Source organism: Sorex araneus, chromosome X, assembly GCF_027595985.1.
Source record: "Sorex araneus isolate mSorAra2 chromosome X, mSorAra2.pri, whole genome shotgun sequence".
Classification (NCBI taxonomy): Eukaryota; Metazoa; Chordata; class Mammalia; order Eulipotyphla; family Soricidae; genus Sorex; species Sorex araneus.
In genome coordinates this window covers 190,975,463-190,995,761 of record NC_073313.1, presented here as the reverse complement: position 1 = coordinate 190,995,761, position 20,299 = coordinate 190,975,463, and the positions used below count along the sequence as shown (strand labels likewise).

General features: G+C 37.0%; 1 non-coding gene across 1 annotated transcript; it reads left to right on the top strand.

Annotated features, from left to right (window-relative positions):
- Positions 1-16,740: 16,740 nt before the first annotated feature.
- LOC129400721 (U1 spliceosomal RNA) lies at positions 16,741-16,897 on the top strand. The gene has a single exon (XR_008627902.1). It is a non-coding gene; the product is annotated as a U1 spliceosomal RNA (small nuclear RNA).
- The last annotated feature ends 3,402 nt before the right edge of the window (positions 16,898-20,299 follow it).

Below are 20,299 nucleotides of genomic sequence, written 5' to 3'. Positions count from 1 at the left end.
ATCCACAAAAGACATTAAAGAAAAACATCAGCATAACTCTTGAGGAAATTGACTTCAGAGATTTAAAGACATGAACATGGGAAGAAAGACAACAAAAACAAAAATAAACAAATGAGACTACACATCAAATTAAAAAGTTTTTACACAGCAAAAAAAGCTTTATAATAATAGCTACAATGTATAATAACAGCAATAACAACAATCTACTAAATGAAGAAAATATTTGCACACAATACATCAGATAAAGGACTGGTGGACAACATATACAAAACACTCAAAAAACTCAACAACAAAATATCCAACAATATTATCTAAAAATGAATCCACATGAACAGACACATTTCTTTTGGCAGGGAAGACATATAAAATAGGCATAGGATCTGTAGCAATAGTTTAACAGTTATTTTTGCCTTGCAAAGAACTGACCTGAGCTTGATCTCTGGTGTCCCACCCTAAGCACTGCCAGAACTAATTCCTGAGTGCAGAGCAAGGAGCAATCACTGAGTACTGCTGGATGTCCTCCCACAATATCCCCTCCCCCCAAAAAAAAACCCAAACAAAAATGGACATCTGAAAAGTGCTCAGCATAACTCATGATTAGGAAATGCAAACCAGAAAACAATGAAATATCATTTCTCTCCAGTGAGAATGGCATATATGAAAAAGCCTGGAAACAGCCAGTGCTGGTGGTGAGAAAGGAACCCTTATTCACTGTTTATGGGATAGCCATCTGGTTCAACCTTTATAGAAAGCAATATGGAGATCTCTCAAAAACTAGAAATAGAACTCCCATACAACCTAGTGATACCACTTTTGTACCTACCATCAAAATGCAAAAATTTTAAAAAATGTAATTCAAAAGGACATATGCACATCTATTTCCACTGCATGAATTAGTGGAAACCAAGATATGGAAGCAACCAAAATGTCCAACTGTGGATAAATGGATGAAAGAAGTTGTGATGTATATACATGATGGAATACTATGCAGCTCTAAGATCAAAATCAAGCAATTAACCACCACATGGACAGAACTAGAAGAAACAATGCTAAATGATTTCAGTCATAAGGAAGGGGATACATACAAAATGATCGTTCTTGCATGTGGAACTTAAAGATGCACAGCAAAGTAGTGACAAAAGACCAAAGGCACCAAAATGGAACATTTGACCCACAAAACTGAGTTTGTGAAGGAGAGAATAAAAGAAAGGGGCATTGGGGACCTTAGCGGACGATGGGTATAATAGTCATTAGTGTGGTGTTGGGATTCTGTATATGTAAAACCATCATTTACAGTATTGCAAATCATAGTTAAATAAGTAAGAAAAGATTTTTTTAAAAGCTTCTATAAACAGTTCCTTGGTATGAGTAAATTAGAGTTTAAATAACCCCCACCACCCAAATAGAGATCTGGATTTGAATCCTGGTTCTGCTATTTCTACATGACAACTTTAACCTCTTTGTGCTGTTGTTTTCTCACCTGAAATAAATAATGAAGGTAATAGCAGCTACTTCAGAATTTTTTTAATCAGGAGCAAATTAATTAAACAAATCAATATTTTTGAGATGTATGGAGTAATTATGCATAATAATTATTAATTATAATATTACTTGTTTTCTGGCCTGGCCTGCATTGAGCTATGTAGATTGACTTTTCACATGTGATAGGTTCTTTATTGCACTGTGTACTTTGGTACGATGAACAATATTTCCAATTGATTTTCCTTCATTTATTGAAATAATTTCCTTTCCCATTTTGGCCTGATCCATTGGAGGAAAAATATACATGACAATACATAGACTTACCGATGATTGCCCCACAAAATGCCTGTTACATTTTTCTATGAATATAAATAGAAAAATGCAATTTTTCCCATCCTTCATGGATACATTTATTGATAAACTCCTGGTATAGGTAACCTATAATGTGTGCCACTAAAACCAAAATAAGAATGGGGTCATCTTATAGTTTAGAAATTTAAATCTGTATACTCACTCATGTTCACTATTTGTAATAAGGATTATGTGACTTTAACAAGTAATGTGCTTAGGAAAATTATGATGAATAATACACAACCAAATGTCAGCTATGATTTATATTATGCTCAGGAGGCTATAAATGAACTATTTGGATTCATCTTACATGGTGCTCATAGAACAATTTCTGTATGCCTTAACTAATCCTAAGGGAACTGGAAGATGGTGATTTAGTATACAACAACTTTCATGAAGAGGATAGATATATCAAATATTAAATAAGATTACTTCATGTACTATTAAGATATATTATCTTGGTAGCAGGGGAGGAACTGGATAACAGTACAGGGGTAAATGGGATAGTTATGATTAATTTTGCCATGAAGCCAAAACTTTTCTAAAAGTGGTATACTAATTAAATGCTAAAATAATATTGGTGTTGTAAAATGATAGTGATAATAGGAAACCAGAGGAATATTATAGCATGAAAGGCCCTTGCCTTGCATGTGGTAGTCCTGGGTTTGATACCCAGAACCCTATATGGTACGCTGACACAGCCAGGAGTAATCCCTGAGCCAGAAGTAAACACAGAGCAGCACTGGGAGTGGATCCCTAAAAAAAATTGAAAATAAAATAATTATGGTGATTATGATGATACTGTTGGATTAATTCCAGGTCTATAATACCAATATTCTAATTCAATTTTTCAGCAAAAAACAAAAATTAGTGAGCAACCAGTCACGTGTACTAAAAGAAATATTCTGTAGCCAGAAGGTCTGGTATAAAATCAAAGCAGACAGTTTGAGATTACCAACACTCAAAGTCAAACCTCAGCTTTGTCTCTGTGTGTGTGAGAGAGACAGAGCGAGAAAGAGAGAAAAAGAGAGAGAGAGAGAGAAAGGGAGAGAGAGTCCTACTTTTGCAACCCATATTTCTTCCTGAATTTGTGATTTCAGTTTCCTTCTGTGCAAGCTGCGACTTTGATGCTTTTTATTTTTTGTTAGAGTTGTTGAGAGCATTCGATCTGAGGAAAGGAAAATGAACTAGCTCTGTGTCTGGCACAGATGCTTATTTAATCTAAGGTAGCAATCAATAACTGTTGTTAATTTAAAACTTATATTGAAATCCTAACAAATGACTTGTTAATGTGCTATCATTTATATTTAATTTATGACATTATAGAGTAATATCTGCAGCAGTGAAAACAATGACAAAATATTTAATACTTCTCCCAATAACTGTCTTTATAGTAAGTTTACTGAAGTCTATAAACCCCTGACAATATTTACAGCAGATTTTAGGGATAAGATGTAAGAAGATTATCCCAGGTGCCTAAAATGCACACCAAACTCCTTATTATACACAATATTAACAGGTAGTTCAAAATTTATATACCATATTTCATTGTGATTTGGATGCACCTTATCAATGAACTTTAAATGTGTGTATATATACTTGTTTACCTCAATTTGTAATTGGGAGTTAGACAAAAGTACAATAAAATACATACTAAAAGAAGATATTATCACTTTACTTATGAACTATTCATTTAATAATATTATATGATACTTTCTGTGATTTTCCTGGGAATAAATATAGGAAAGTATAGAAATTTATAAGACATAGTTCTTTAAATAAAGTTTCTGAGTCCAATAAACCAGCATTTATAACACAGAAAATGATTGATGCTCTGGAAGGTTTTACACCACAGCTAATAGGCATACACAGAAGGATATCTGATTAGCTTGGAAAGGTCAGGGAAATAATTCTAAGGATGAGTAATAAAGATTGAATAACTACTATGTAGAAAGACAAAAGGATTGGGGAATTTCAATCAGAAGAAGGGCAGAGACAAGACCATGTGACACTACCAGGTATACTTCAGGGGAAATGTAAGAAAATAAGTCTGGGGAGGTGGTGGAAACAGTATCATGACACTGATTCTATAGGAGGAAACAACCGCTGAGAAGCAGAAGAGACCCAACAGAAGCCGTAGCAAAGAGAAATTCTATTTCTCCCCATACTTGTGAAACCTTTCAGGACTCTGCATCAGTTGGGTTTTCAGTACATGTTCTTTTTGACATTGATTTTCTCTGCCTGATTTTGCTCTTGAATGGAAGTGTCTACAATTTGATAACTACAAAACATTTATCCCGTATATACTGTACAGATGCTTTTAGAAGTGAAGATTTTTGTTGCAGGACAAAGAAGTTTGCTATAAAATTTTATTATATGTTTAAAATTATTTTAGTGTGTGGTAGAATAGAGTATAACAGTGCTTCCATGGCATGTGTCCTCCAAGCTCCGCCAGGAGTGATACCTGAGTGTGGAGCCAGCAGAAAACCCTGAGCATGGCTAGGTTTAGCTTCAAAATTAAAATTAAATAAGTCAATGATAATTGTGGTGGACATACAATGGTCAGACTCTATTCTTTAAAATATTGGTACCTCCTTAGCCAATCTGATTTGCTAACTATTAAGCTTCTTCCATCTGTTATAGTCATTTCATGAACCGAAAGGTCTTAATTATCTTGTTTCATCTTTGTTTCATTTTGTTTTGTTATAATTTCACAACCATAACCATCGAAACTCAGTGACTACTCCTAGCTTTGTGCTCAGAGGTCAAACCTAGAAATGCTTGGGAGACCATATTCAGTTCTGGAGGATTGAAACATGCCCAGCAGCATGGGAAGCAAGCACCTTAACACCTACAATATCTCTATAGTTTCGGGCTCTTCTACTTTGATTACCCTTTGAGATTGTTCTTAAGGTCCTACATGTTACAATATCCTAATTTATCCAAAGTTTTCAGGACACCTTTTAACCAATTAACGTATATGCCAGTGTGACTACTACTAGAACAAGTGTGTACTACTAGAACAAGAAAAAAATACTTTACATTCAATGTTAATGGTTTGTCATTATTTAATAGCCCAATATTTTCACAAAAGGAAGGTCTGAGTATATTTCTCTTGCTTCATCTTTCTTACTTGCACCCAATTATATCTTAATATATTATGTCTTAATATATTTGCAGCAAATATATTAAAATGTAATATATATGTACACACAAATACACACATATAGATTTCTCTTCTAGCCCCTATTCCCTTCCCCACCACATGCACAAGTCCCTTTCCTTATCAGCATCCAAAGTGGAGTGATACATTTGCTACAAATGACAACCTTCCATTGACAAATCATAGTCAAGTACCTAAAGTCATTAGTTCACATTAATATTCATTCTTCGTGTTGTATATTATACAATTTAGGACATATGTATCCACCATTGTGGTATTATACAAATATCTTCAATGCCTTTGTGCCAATTTTATTTTTTTGTAATCAGCCATTTATCTTCTCCTCCAAATAAACCCCTTTCAACCATTGACCTTATTTTTGTCCCCATACTTTTTCCTTTTCCAGAACATTAATAGTTAAAATAATACATTTAAATAGCCTTTATAAATTGACATTTTTTTTCATTTGGTAATTTAAATTTCCTTTATATTTTCTCCTGGTTTGAAAGCTCACTTTCAAAATACTGGATAATATTGAATTACATGGATGTAATGCAGTTTATTTATTTAGTGAACGACTCAGGGACATCTTGGTTGCTGTCAAGTGTGGACGATTATGAATAAAAATGCATAAACATCTCTTTGTTCCTGTGATGATGTAAACAATTTTGAACCATTATAATTTGTGAAGAGAATTATTAAATTTGAGGAGGGTGCTCTTATATGCGTACAACGCTATAACTTTTAATAGTATATAAGCATCTGAAATATGCTCTTCCTTGACTAATATTACATCCAGTTGTGCTTTTCACAACTGCTCATATACTCTATTCAATTCAATAATAAATCTGACAAACCACATTAACGTTGTCCATATCAACTATAGTAAAAAGAGATCTTGTTTTTAAGACTGGTCTCAGCACACTTACAAAGTTCAGTTGGATGGATGGGAAGTCTTGTGATTTTAGTGCATTGATCATTTTGTTCTAATTACATGCTTCCAAACATTATATAAAAAGTTTGAAATATTGAAAAAGATTAAAAAGTTACCTATACTACATTTTAAATTGTGTTCTAATCTGATAATTTTCTTTGTACTCAGACAATTTATACATAGACATTTATTAGCAGAACTACCAAGAGAAAATCATTAACATTTCAAATGGAAAGATTTAGCATCTTTCCTTGTTCTATTTTCTTCATAAATATTTGGTCAAAATTTGTTTTACTCTCAAGCAGAACGGTAGACATTTCCTAGTCACACAGAATAGGTGATATTTAGAACAGAAGAGTGTTTACCCTCTCCTCAAACCACACAGCATGAAGAGGTTACTGATTTGCTACATACAAGTGATTCCCTTGATAAAATTCAATTTGTTAATACGGCTATCACTATTTTTGTCAAGGAAGGAAATACTATCCAAATAGCCAATTATATATCTGGAGAGAAAATTAGTTTATAGTGATTGTAACGTGATAATAAAGATAATTTTTAGGATTTGGGCAAAGTTTAAATGAATAGGGGCCAGAGAGATAGTACAGTGGGTAAGGCACTTGCTTTGTATGCAGCTGACCTTGGTTCAGTCCTTGACATTCCATATGTCCCCCGAGCACTGTGCAAAACCAGGAATAACACTTGAGCATTACCAGTTGTGGTCCAACACCATCCTTTCTCACCCACCCCCTGACCCCTGAAAAATAACGTATAGGGTTTTCTTTGGGACTTCTTTGGAAATAACTATGGATGACCATTGACCTTATAGAATTATTTTCTAAACAATTATTCTACATATTCCAAAATGATAATTTTAAAACATGGGAGAGTAATATAGTAACTAACTGCTATTAATAATTTAATTTTAAAATCTTTTTAATAGGAAGAATAATGTGATCTCCACTTTTCTTTCTTTTTCAAGGGGTGGGAAATGTCCAGTCCCTGAACTATATAAGACTCCAGAAATTATTTGCCTTGATCCTGATACATGGCAAGGCAGAGCAGTATACTTTTTTTTTTTTTTTTTTTTTGCTTTTTGGGTCACACCCAGCAATGCTCAGGGGTTACTCCTGGCTTTGCACTCAGGAATTACTCCTGGCAGTGCTTGGGGGACCATATGGGATGCCGGGGATCGAACCCGTGTCGGCCGCGTGCAAGGCAAACACCCTACCCGCTGTGCTATCGCTCCGGCCCCAGCAGTATACTTCTTGTGTCTGTCTATATTATATAATGCAGGAATGATATGTTAAGCTTGGGATTCTGGGTTCCCAAGCGGTGAGATGGACAGAGACACAAACACGATAATGCAAAAGCAGTAAGTTTTATTCCATATACTGGGGTAAACTATCTCACCCACAGAGTGGTTTCTTGATAGCGACTGGACTTTAGGCAGCAAGCGGTTTATATAGGGCTTGATTACATAAGGAGTGCATGCCTTATTGTTTCGAAAAGAAGCTTACTTAGTTACCAAACAAAGGTGTTTTGACAAGTGTCTAGGGTAACAGTGGTTAGACAACAATTGAACAATAATTTCCAGTATCAGTACCAATATTTAGATAGACTTCTCGTTCTTTTAGGGTTAACAAAAAGCAACTTTTTGAGCATTGTGAGAATTGGTTAATTGAACCCATTTGCTGATACCAGGAACTTTCCCAGGTGGGCTCAAGTTGGCTAGTTATGCATTGAGTCATTACTGGGAAACTGAATCTGTTTTAGTTCCCTTAACTAAACCTGAAGGCCCACCTGATTTTTCTCATTTCTGCTGCTTTTCATGGCGTCAGTTTCACCCTTACAGGTACTATAATTATACAAATGATCATTTTCAGAAAAAGATTTCTTATCCCATTTTATTTTCTTTCAGCATAGCAATCGCTACCTATTTTATTTTGTTATTTGGGAATCACACCTAGCAGGGCTCAGGGCTTACTCCATTTGGAGCCACCCTGGCTCTATGCCCTGGGATCACTCCTGTAGGTGTTTAAGGGAATGTATGTGGGGCTGGGGATTTGGAGAAAGGTCTGCTGTGTGCAAGGAAGATACCTTTACATTTGAACTATTTATCCAGCCCAACAGTTACTTATTAAATGTTAGTATATACCACATAATTGATCAAAAGTCAATTTTAAGCCTATTGAAACTTTAAGTTCTTTAAAGTTTTAAGCCTTTAAGTTCTTGTATATTCCTCCGCTCAAAGATTTAATAATATATATACAATAGGAGAATGTTTCATGATCCTCCAGAACATTTTCTTCTTTTTCCTTTATTCCCATTTATTCACTCTCAATATTGATATACCTCATACAATACCAACATATGAGATCTAAACATGCAATACTTTTTGTTCAGCTTTCCAGACATTCTCTCATAGTGAGAAAAGGAAACATCAAAATATATTGAGTGTCAAGGAAAATAGCCATTAATGAGCTCAGAGAAATTTTTAGGACAGAGAGATGAACTGTGTGAGTATTAAACAATTATTGACAACTACTGCTCACTCTTTAAAAAGGATTTTTTTTCATATTTTATGTGAATACTCATAGGTTTAATTTTACTCTTTTCCAAAGAATTTTACCGTAAAGTTATGAATCCTGGCTTCCATTACAGAATCATTATCATCTGCCTTTTAATAGATAGAAACTCAGTCAGACATAGCACACAGATGCAAATACTGATCGTGTTATCATTTGCTTTACCAGGATCCAATTAAATAAATACCAAGCTGACTGAGTTTATGTATTTAATTGTAATAAGAAATGGAGAAAACTGGTGAAAGGTCAAAGTCATGGAGGAAAATATATAATTCATACAAATTTTTACTTTTCTTATCTTCCTTTCTTAGAGCATGTACCTTTTTAAAATTTTTTATTGAATCACTGTAAGATAGATCCATACAAAGCTGTTCATGATTGGATTTAAGTCATACAGCACCAGTGTCCCCAGGTTCCCTCTCATCACTCTCCACCCCCCATCCCCTGCCTGCCTGTGTGGCAGACACTTTCATTCTTTTGGACATTATGATTTGTGATACTGATACCAAAAAGTTATCATGTGTATCTCCTTACCTACGTCCAATACTCAGTTCTTGTCCAGGATGATCATTCTCAGCTATTATTGTCATACTGGTCTCTTCTCTATCTTACCTACCCACAGCCCCCACACATACTTGTTAGTTCCAGCCATTGACCAATCCTCCTAACCCTGATTTCCCTGGCCATGGATATTAGTCTTCTACTATATACATTTTTAATAATCCATAAATGAATGTGGTCATTCTATATCTGTCCCTCTCCTTCTGACTCATTTCATTCATTCAGCATGCTACACTCCATACCCCTCCATTTATAAGCAAATTTTTCCTAACAGATGCATAGTATTCCATTGTGTGGATGTGTCACAGCTTCTTTAACCATTCATCTGTTCTTGGACACTCAGGTTGTTTCCAGATTCTGGCTATGGTGAACAAACAAAAGAGTGCAGATGGTGACTCATCTGTGTTTTTGGGCCTCCAGGGTATATTCCCACGAATGGTATTGCTGGGTCGAATGGGAGCTCAATTTCTAGATTTTGAGACATGTCCATATTGTTTTCCTAAAAGGCTGGACCAGTCAGCATTCCCACCAACAATGAAAGAGAGTTTCTTTCTCCCCATATCCATACCAACACTTGTTCTTTTGTTCATTTGGATGTGAAAGCATGAACCTTGACCAGAGACATTTTGCATTTGAATTCTGGCCATGACATTTTGCTTTTGTATGACTCAGAGATATAGCCATTGGGCTTTGTGAAGAAGAATTAAAATACCAAGTGTAAAAAGTACAACACATTACTAGCAATGTAATGAATGTCCAATAATGTTAGGGTATGTCATGATCATAATCCTGCTTCTGCGGTTTAAAGATGACCCTTCTGTTTAGGCAAGGATATTTGGGACTACTTACATGTTGTTATAGAAAGGACAAGTGAAAGAAACTTGCTAAAATTTTCCTCCAAACATCTATAATATCTTGAAATTCAATCACAGTCAATCACAGTCATCCCATTGCTCATTGATTTGCTTGAGCAGGCACCAGTAATGTTTCACAGTGACTTATTGTTACTGTTTTTGGCATATCGAGTACACCATGGTTACCTTGCCAGGCTCTGCCATGCAGGCGCAATACTCTCGGTAGCTTGCCGGGCTCTCCAAGAGGGGAGGAGGAATTGAACACGGATTGTCCATGTGCAAGGCAAATGCCCTACTACATTAAAAATTCAATAGACTTTTAAATAAATTAGTTCTAAATTATTCCCCCACATTTAGTTCTCGAATCCTATTAAACCAAAGGAAAGGTTTAATTTAAGACTCAAGGCCCCTACTCCACACTCTTCTTACAGAGTTGACAAGGATGATTGGGATTTTGAGGAAAATCATTAAAAAGAGACATGAAGGGGGAGAAATCTCACCTGTTTCAAACTTTTAGGAAAATTGGCCATTTTTTGTTTCTTGGGTTAGACCAAAATTAAGAAACAAAAGAATACTATTTAAATAGCTCTCATATCCCTAAAGTTGGAGGGTATAATTCAACCTTTATTGTTTTGCCTAAGAAAGTATTCTTTTATACACTTAAATAAGTGGCTATAGTAGAACAAATACATCAAACAATGTCTTGCTGAGGAAAAATTAAAAAATAGAATAAAATGTTGAAAGAAGACATTCACTTGAGTTACTTTGAGTTATTTTGAACACTAACTAGATAGAAACCTGGTATTGGATCTGGGATAGCACTTGGCAGGGTGAGAAAAGATTGCCGGAGGTTTGAGAATGGAGGGAGGGAAATCACATGAGAAAATAAACTAAACAATACTTTCTATCTCCATGCTTAAAATATGAAATATATATTATAAAGGGTAAAAGATTATGGACCTTTTTTCCAGGTAGGTTTCAGCAGCCTCCACATCCAAGCTGTGCCATAAAAGCAGCTGCATAATAGTTGTGCTAAACAAATTACATGCTGCTCACAGTTATTCCTCCTGTCATTCTGTGAGGACAGGTAGAAAAGACAGAGAGCAATCTCCAGCTTAATCCCTTAGCATCTTCCAAGGGGGTTAACTACAAAGACCTGCCCCCAGCACAGCAAGAATCCTTAGAAAACTGATGGGGAAAACACAGAGAAACCAAGCTCAATGAATGAAAACAATATCACTGAAGACATAAATAACACCAGAAAATCTTCAGAGTGTCTTTAGTGACACTATTATGAAGATGCTTGATGAGTTTAAAGAAACAATAGAACAGGTAAGTAGTCAGCAAAGCACAAGAAAGTATGAGAGTCAACGTTAAAAAAAAATGGTATGATCAGAAATGAAGAACTTGCTAGGTGATACCAAAAAAGTCAACAGAATTGCTGAACAGTAGAATAGCAGAAGCTGAGCAAAAAAGATCAAGTAGCTCCAAGATGAGAAGGAGGAAACCACTAGGAAACAGCAGAAAGTAGTCTGAAAGAAATGAACAGCATACCAGAGAACTATGGGATAAGTTCAAATGGAACAATATAAGAATCACTAGTGTCTCTTTAGAACGGAAAGGCAAATGTGAAGAAACCATAGTTAAAGGAATCATCAGTAAGATCTTCCAGAGTTGAGAATTACAGGTACCAATGTCAAAGAGGCCTAAAAGGTCCCAGTGAAAAGACAACTTGTATCACTTGTCATCCCTTTGCTCATCGATTTCCTCGAGTGGGCAACCAGTAATGTCGCCATTTATCCCTGTCGTGTGCTAGTGTAGCACAATGGCATCTGATTACTCCAGGAACATGAAGAGCGTCAAACCATTTGTACAGGGTCTTAACAAAGAAGTCTGATCATCTTGTAGGTGGGCAGCTACGCATTCTTTTGACATCCCATGGAATCCAGTCAGTAACAGCTCTAGTCCAGTGGTCATCTACAAATCGCATTACATGTCCAGCCTGTCTGATTTTTAATACCTTGGCAAACGAGACAGTGTCCCTGATTCTCTATCATCCACAGAGGTTGGAACTCCAGATTCCTCCTCTCACTTGAGTGTAATGTGAATTTCCAAGCATAGCTCTTTTGATTCCTCTCTGGGAGACATGAATAACATTCTTATTCTGTTTTTGTAGGGCCCAGGTCTCTGAGGCATAGGTTAGTGCAGGAAGAATGGTAGAGTCGAACACATGTACTTGTACTGGAGGTTCTTCGTCCTCTCGAAGGCAATCCATGCTGTTCTCTTCCTTCTGCGCAGCTCAGGTGCCAGGTCATTTGTCATGTTGAGATCTCAACCTAGGTACTCATAACTGCTACATTCATAGATGTTCATTCCATTGAGAGCAAATAGAACATCAGGCACTAGTTCCATTTCTCATGACCATTGTCTTCATGAGGTTCAGCTGCAGTCTGACATTACCACACTCACGGTCAAAGTCAACCAGCATTCATGCCACTTGGCTAATGTTTGGTGATATTAGAATGATGCCATAGATGAGACAGAGGTGGTGTAGTTGCTGACCATCTATCTTCACTCCCATATCTTCCCATTGCAGTCATTGCATGACATTCTTGAGGGTGGCACTGAAGAATTTCAGTGAAATGGTATCGCCCTGCCAAACCCTTCTCTCTCTCTCTTTTTTTTTTTTTGCTTTTTGGGTCACACCTGGAGATGCACAGGGGTCACTCCTTGCCCTGTACTCAGTAATTACCCATGGTGGTGCTCAGGGGATCATAGGGGATACTGGGAATCAAACCCGGGTCAGCCGTGTGCAAAGCAAATGCCCTACCCGCCGTGCTATCGCTCCAGCCCATAAACCCCTCTCTTTACATTGATGATCACTTACTTGTAGAATGGTGAGATCCTGGTGGTGAACCCATAATACAGCTTATAAAGGATCCTAATGTATACTGAGTTTGAACACACTGTTTGGCTAAGACTTTGATGACTGCTTCAGTCTCAACAGAATCAAAGACCTTTTTTAAAATCAATGAACATTAGACAGAGCAGCATCTTGAACTCTCACGAAACTTCAATGAGAGTGGTCACTGTGTGGTTATGGTCAATCGTGCTGAATCATTTTCGGAACCCGGCTTGCTCGCATGGTTGTCCTTCATCTAGTGTTCTGCCAATCCTATGCATGATGACTAGAGTCAATAACTTGTAGACGATGGAAAACAGGCAGATTAGGCAATAGTTGGTGATGTTGTGGATATCTCCCTTCTTGTAAAACAGGATGGTCCTGCTGGTTTTCCATTGGGATGGAAACTCACATTCAGACAAGTAGCATGTGAAGAGTTGAGCCAGTGTATTGATGAGTACTGGCAGCAGATTCTTCAGGTGTTTGGGTCTTACCTTGTCTGTACAGGGTGCTGTACGCTTTACTGACAAAATGGCATGTCGGATTTCAGAAGGGAGAAAGCTGGGGATCACATGTCCATGCTGTGGAATTTGGTACATGGGCAAGTGACCGTAGCTATCAAAGATATCCAAGTCAAAGTCGTAAATAACCTTTTTTCATTGCCCTTCTGGAAGATGTGATAGATCCATAAAGACATCTGAGGGCTCTCATCTTGGTCTTCTAGTTGACGAAGGACAGGCGGGTGTTGCGAATACTTTTCCTGGTTTCTGCCAAATCGGCCAACACTGCTGCTCCTCTCTCTTTGAGGTCTTCCTCTATCACTTCTCTGCATAGCTTTGCAAGCTCAGATGTTAGCTTATGATTGCCTGAGGCTCATGCCAAACCACATTGGTGAATGAGCTCGAGAGTTTCTGAAGACAGGCGTCTTTTGTGGGTTTCTCTCTCAGTGTTCCTCGCACAATCATGGAAGTGCTGAATTAGTCAATCGTATTCCTTGTTGATGTTGTCAGTGACGGCATCTTCCCATATTTCTGCAATAATACCAAAGAGCTACCAGTTGGTTTTCATTCTGGGAGTTCTCTTCTTAAAATTTGCAGCCTTTTCTCCCCATTCCATGAAGTAGAATTTCACACGAAGGAGATGGTGGTCTGATCCCATTTGGAATTTTGGGAAAACAGTAACATCGGTCAGGGAAAATTATCAATTGAATATGATGTTATCAGTTTTGTTGTGGAAGTGTCCACTGGGAGACTCCCATGTCCAAAGTTTAGATTTGGCCTTCTGGAACTGCGAGTTACCATGCATGGTCTTGGTCAAGATGATGACCAAGTTTCTCACCCTGTTCATTCCATTCTAGGCCATGGGTCCCGATGTGGAGTTCTTTAGGTGACCTTCTCAGTCATATCTTGGTGTTAAAATCACTGACAATGACCTTATAGAAGGTGTGGTCTTCTTTATAGAACTTCTCCAGCTCCATGTAGAACTTCTCAATTTCTTCTTTATCGTAACTGGATGTTGGTGTATAGACGACAAAGATAGAAATTACCTGAAATGAGCCACATATATTCAAATGTAAGTGTCTGACCAGGTTTCTTAGGCATTCGAGCGAATCCATGCTCATGGCCAAGTTCATGTAGATGAGGACATTGACACCACCGACGCCACTCCGAGAAACAGTTATTCTCCAGTGTTGAAAATGGCATGATGTGATCAATGCCTTCTAATCTCAATCAATCCAATGATGTCATACTTGGTCTTCTGCACTTGCACCCTCAGGTCCTTGATGGATGCTTCTGATGTCAGCATATATACATTAAAATTGTAAGCAGTCATTTGAGTCCTTCTTCGTTTTGGCAGCCGAATTCGGCCTTGAGATTTTAGCAGCCTCTCCTTGCTCATCCTTTTCAATGCTGCCATATTGGGGGTCTTCCAGGATCAGGAGAATGAGGCCCATATTTGTTACCATTTTTGGCATATCGAATACACCATGGGTAGCTTGCCAGGCTTTGCTGTGCAGGATGCATGTAGATAAGTGAGGAGTAGGGAGGGACCAGCTACAGTAGATAAGTGAGGAGTAGGTTGGGGGCCAGCTATTGTAGATAAGTGAGAAATAGGAAGGGGGTCTCCTCCCTACATGCCGAAAATACAACAAATTAGAAAAATCCAGGACAAATAAAACTCAAAAAATGGCAAAATCCATAGAGCAATGTGCATGATAAAATTGTTTTGAATATGTTAAGAGTAGAAATTGTGTCTTGCATCTCCCTTCTTCTGAATTAAAAGGGTATCTTCAGGTATTTTCTATTTCATATCTCAGATACCTACCTCAGTTGGCTTTCTTCTTACTCCAGCTTTCACTGAAAAACTTGGGAATGTAGAAAAATTCTTTTTTTTTTCTTTTTGGATCAAACCCGGCGATGCTTAGGGTTTACTTCTGGCTTTGCACTCAGGAATTACTCCTGGCCTTGCTTGGAGGACCATATGGTATGCTGGGATTCGAACCCAGGTTGGCCGTGTGCAAGACAAAAATGCCCTACCCACTGTGCTATTGTTCCAGCCCAATTTAGAGCAATTCTTGAAGAAAAATTCTTCAGCTAAGTCAAATTTGCATATTTATCTTTCAATATGTTTTCCTGGTTAGTGTATTTCTTGAGCTGTTTTCATATTATATTTTTCTTTCTCTGAAATAGTTTTTTGTTTTTTAAAACTTGTGACTAACAAGCCGAAAAAGTGCATGTTTTTACCTGAAAGTTTTATTTACCACAAGTAGACTATCTTGTTAAGTCAAGAAGAGTAAATCTCAATACCTTTTTTTTTAATTAAAAGAATCCTATATAAAATCTGCTTTTTTTCTTTTTTTTTTTTATTAGGCATTAGTCTTTGACCAATAGTTTGACCATTTTTACCAACAAGACTGTTTGTTACTCTCTGTGACTAACTGTGTAAGTGTTTATAATGCAATAAATTGCTTTTCTCCATTAATAAAGGCAAAATCCAGTGATAGAGACAGAATACTGAAAGCAACAATATGAAAAAACAGGATCTTACATACAATGGAAAGCCCAGATCTATTAAATGACAGTCTACAAGCCAGAAGAATATGGAAGAGCATAGCACAAAATTTAAAAAACTAAACACCTCACCAAGCATACTCTATCCAGCTAGATTATTACTCAATTTTGAGGGGATTATATAAAGTTTCATTGATTGTCTAACAGCTTAGGGAATTCATAGCCTTGAAGCCAGCTTTGCGGGAAGCAATAGAAGAGCTCTGTTAAAGAACAGCAGAAACTTTCCATCATATGGCATTGAGTATAGCACCAAATAATGGTGCATATGGTTGTCCTCTGCTAAATTAAGAAAGGTTAAAAACATAGCAATTAATCATCACATTGGCTATCATTGATTTTTTTTTCTAGTAATTCTATTTGCCATTGTTTTAAGTTTTTTGAACCAAGTAATATAAAATAAATTTGTTATGTGCCTGCCAATGGGAAAAAAGTTTCATTTATGACAGGGAAGATATAAAGATTACCACAATAAGATCCAAGTCACTGTCACTGTCATCGATTTGTTCGAGCGGGCACCAGTAACGTCTCTCATTGAGAGACTTGCTGTTACTGTTTTTGGAATATCCAATACGCATGGGTAGCTTGCCAGGCTCTGTAGTGCGGGCTCCATACTCTCAGTAGCTTGCCGGGCTCTCCGAGAGGGGCAAAAGAATCAAACTCATGTCGGCCGCGTGAAAGGCAAACGCCCAACCACTGTGCTATCGCTCCAGCCCAAGATCCAAGTACAAAATATAATTTAATGCAGTATATTTTAGATGCCAGATAAAAATTTAGTTATGAAAATGAAAATAGACAGTATACTGCACTGCATTCAGTGATTGGAAAAAATTTAAAAAACATACCTGGCAGGAGTGATACCATGATCATGAGGGTGTTTTTTCCAGGGTGAGGCTTATACGTAGTACTCCGGATGTGCTGACCCCTGTGATTTTCTCAAGTGTTGGGGAACTTAACTGCATAATTTGTTGTAATGGGGGCATACATTCCCCTGAAAATAAATAAATAAATATTTTTAATTTCCTTATTTACATAGGAAAGCTTGTCCAGCCCTTGAGGCACTCACAGATCTCAAGATCAGCTTGCTTTCCTTACTGCAAGAATGGCTCACACTGTCCTCCTGCTGCCTTTAAAATAATACTCTGAAATTAAGTCTCTCCTTACCAAGTCTGGACCTATTTTGTATTTGACCATATATAATAAATTCCTACTTGTATTTCAGAATTGAACTGGAGCGATAGCACAGTTCGGTAGGGTGTTTGTCTTACACATGGCCGACCCAGGATCGATTCCTCCGCCCCTCTTGGAGAGCCCGGTACCAAGAGTATCCTGCCCACTCTGCAGAGCCTGGCAACTACCCATGGCATATTTGATATACAAAAAACAATAACAATAAGTCTCACAAGGGAGACGTTACTGGTGCCTGCTCAAGCAAATCAATGAACAATGGAGACAGTGCTACAGTGCTACATTTACATAGGTTAAAAATCATACAACAATCACTACAAATTGATTTTTGTTGATTTATTTTATTATAATCCCACTTGCCATTTCTTTAAGTTTTGTTGGAGCCAGCAATATAAAACAAATGGTATATGCCTGCCAAAGGTGCAAGATGGGGCCTGGCAAGGAACATGGGAACAACAAAAAATTTTAAGCTAAATTAGTAACACTGTTACACAGGTCACTTGAAAAAATATCAGTTGCTTGTGTACTACACATTGGGTTCCTAAAACAAAATTTAAATGAAAGGGTGAGCTAACTCACTAAGCTAAATGTAAATTTTTAGACAGACTAGAAGAGGAAGAGGCTTTATTCAAACTAAGTCTGTGAAATCTGTAAAAGAATCTTCTTCCCAGGGTCTTTAAATTCTTGTTTGTTTCTTAGCATTTTTCTAAAAATTGCAGCAGAATTCTGAAAGTATAATGGATAAAACTTGAAGGAAAAAACTTCAAATAATGTTACTTGAAGGGTAAGATGTTTTCAAACAACAAATCTGAGCTTATCAATAATTGGTATAACTTTTTCCAAGATATCAATGACCAGTAAAGGCTTAGGCTCATGAATACAGTTAATTGTTAAATTAGATTTTGTTCTGTGACATTTTATTCTCTTTTTTTTTCTTCCCAAGTATCAGCATTTCCTCGTGAGCAGTCTCTCTTTCCAAACCCTCCCTGTGGTGAACCCAAATGTTGTTTATTAGGTGGGTGTGATTCAGCCCACTAAAATACATGCTTGCCAATGAGATTCGTGCTATGAACTCCAACCCCCTCTGCCTAGTGACATACGCAAGTTGTTCTCAATCTGCGTCATGAAGATATGTGAGCAGATGTAGGTGGTACCTAACAGATGCAAACTTTTAAATTTTGTTTTCCTTTGTTATTTGGGCTGAGTGGTAGAAAAGCAATCATTTATTACTAGCAAGACTTAGAAAGTAGAGTTTTGGACCTACTCAGTAATCTCAGTAATCTTGCCCTGCTCAGTGAATCCTTCTAGATCTTGGAAGAAAGAAATTGAAAATGAATTCTATATTTTTCAGCTCATTTTAGACCACTCATACCTTACAGTGTTTCTGAATCTGGTCTATATCAATGTACCACACACGTACAGCCAGAGAAAAAGAAAGCGATGCCTCAATATGATTCAGACCTATAAACACAACATGCATTTGTACCCATGTAGTTAAAATGTGGCTGATATTATTTGTTCCCAACACATATTTAGAAATAACTTCTAGGAGTCAAAATATAAGCATATTTGAATCACTTTGTAATGAACTAGAAATTTAGTAGAAAAAACTGTACAAAATAAAATGAGAATATGATTATAAAAGACTTCTTGGAAATATCTTCTTTTACCACGACACTCAAAAGGAGAGAGAGAGAACAAATTGGAATGCTCTGCCACAGAGGCAGAGTGGAGTGAGGGGGATGGGATACGGAGGTGGGAGGGATACTGGGTTCATATGTGGTGGAGAATGGACACTGGTGGAGTGATGGGCTCTCACACATTGCATGGGGGTAAAACAAGCACAAAAATGTGTGAATATGTAACTGTACCCTCACTGTGACTCACTAATTAAAAAATCAATAAATTATAAAATAACTTCTTTTACTAGGAGGAATTTTAGCATGGACTGGAGCGATAGCACAGTGGGTAGGGCATTTACCTTGCATGCGGCTGACCCAGGTTCAATTCCTCCAAGACCTTCTTGGAGAGCCTGATAGGTTGGCAAGCTACTGAGTGTATCCCGACCGCATGGCAGAGCCTGGCAAGCTACCTGTGGCAAATTCAATATGCCAAAAACCGTAACAAATCTCACAATGGAGACATTACTGGCGCCCACTTGAGCAAATCAATGAACAAATGACAAATGTCACAATGAACAATGGGATGACAGTGCTACAGGGCTACTAGGAGGAAAAGTAGATAACACTCTATATTTGGACTTTTGAAAGATCCTGATTTTTTAAAAATTCTAAATATATAATCTATATTATTTCTATTTAATTTTTCAAAATTGCTATTGAAAAGAATTTTGAAGTTATCAGGAGACTTTTTCAGTAGGATATTATAGGTATCCTATAATATCCTAGGTATAGGATATTATTAGGTATATCCTATATATATACTAGGATATATGTACTAGTATATATATCCTATATATATACTAGGTATATCCTATATATATATAATATAATAGGTATAGGATATTATTTCCAAAGGGTCTTTGTTAATAATTTAAATAACTTTAAACACTTCCAGAACAAAGTGTGACTTGTTATAAGTCATTGTCATTGTCATCCCATTGCTCATTGATTTGCTCAGGCAGGCACCAGTAACGTCTCCATTGTGAGACTTGTTTGTTACTGTTTTGGGCATGTTGAATATGCCACGGATAGCTTACCAGGCTCTGCCATGTGGGCGATATACTCTCAGTAGCTTGCTGGGCTCTCTGAGAGGGGTGGAAGAATCAAACCCTGGTCGGCCGTGTGCAAGGCAAATGCCCTACAGCTGTGCTATCGCTCTAGCCCTGCTATATGTAAACAAGATTACTATAGAATAAAAATTGTGACTATGAGGGAAATCTAAGCTTGACAGGACTGTATCTAGAAGGAAGATTGAATTCTGGAGTATTAGAAGGCATCAATCTATGTATCATCTTATATTTCATATATTTAACCACACGATTTAAAAGCATATTTACATCAAAATCTCTCTCCCTCTTCTAAAATATTCTTAACTTTATGTTTTTGTTCTCATATTTGGATCTAAATATCACTTGGGTTTTGGTAGTATTGATTTAATATTTTGTTAAAAATGCTCATATTTGGGCTAAGAGATGGTTCAGCGGGCTGGGCTGGATGCAGGCTTTGCACGCAGGAGACTGAGCATT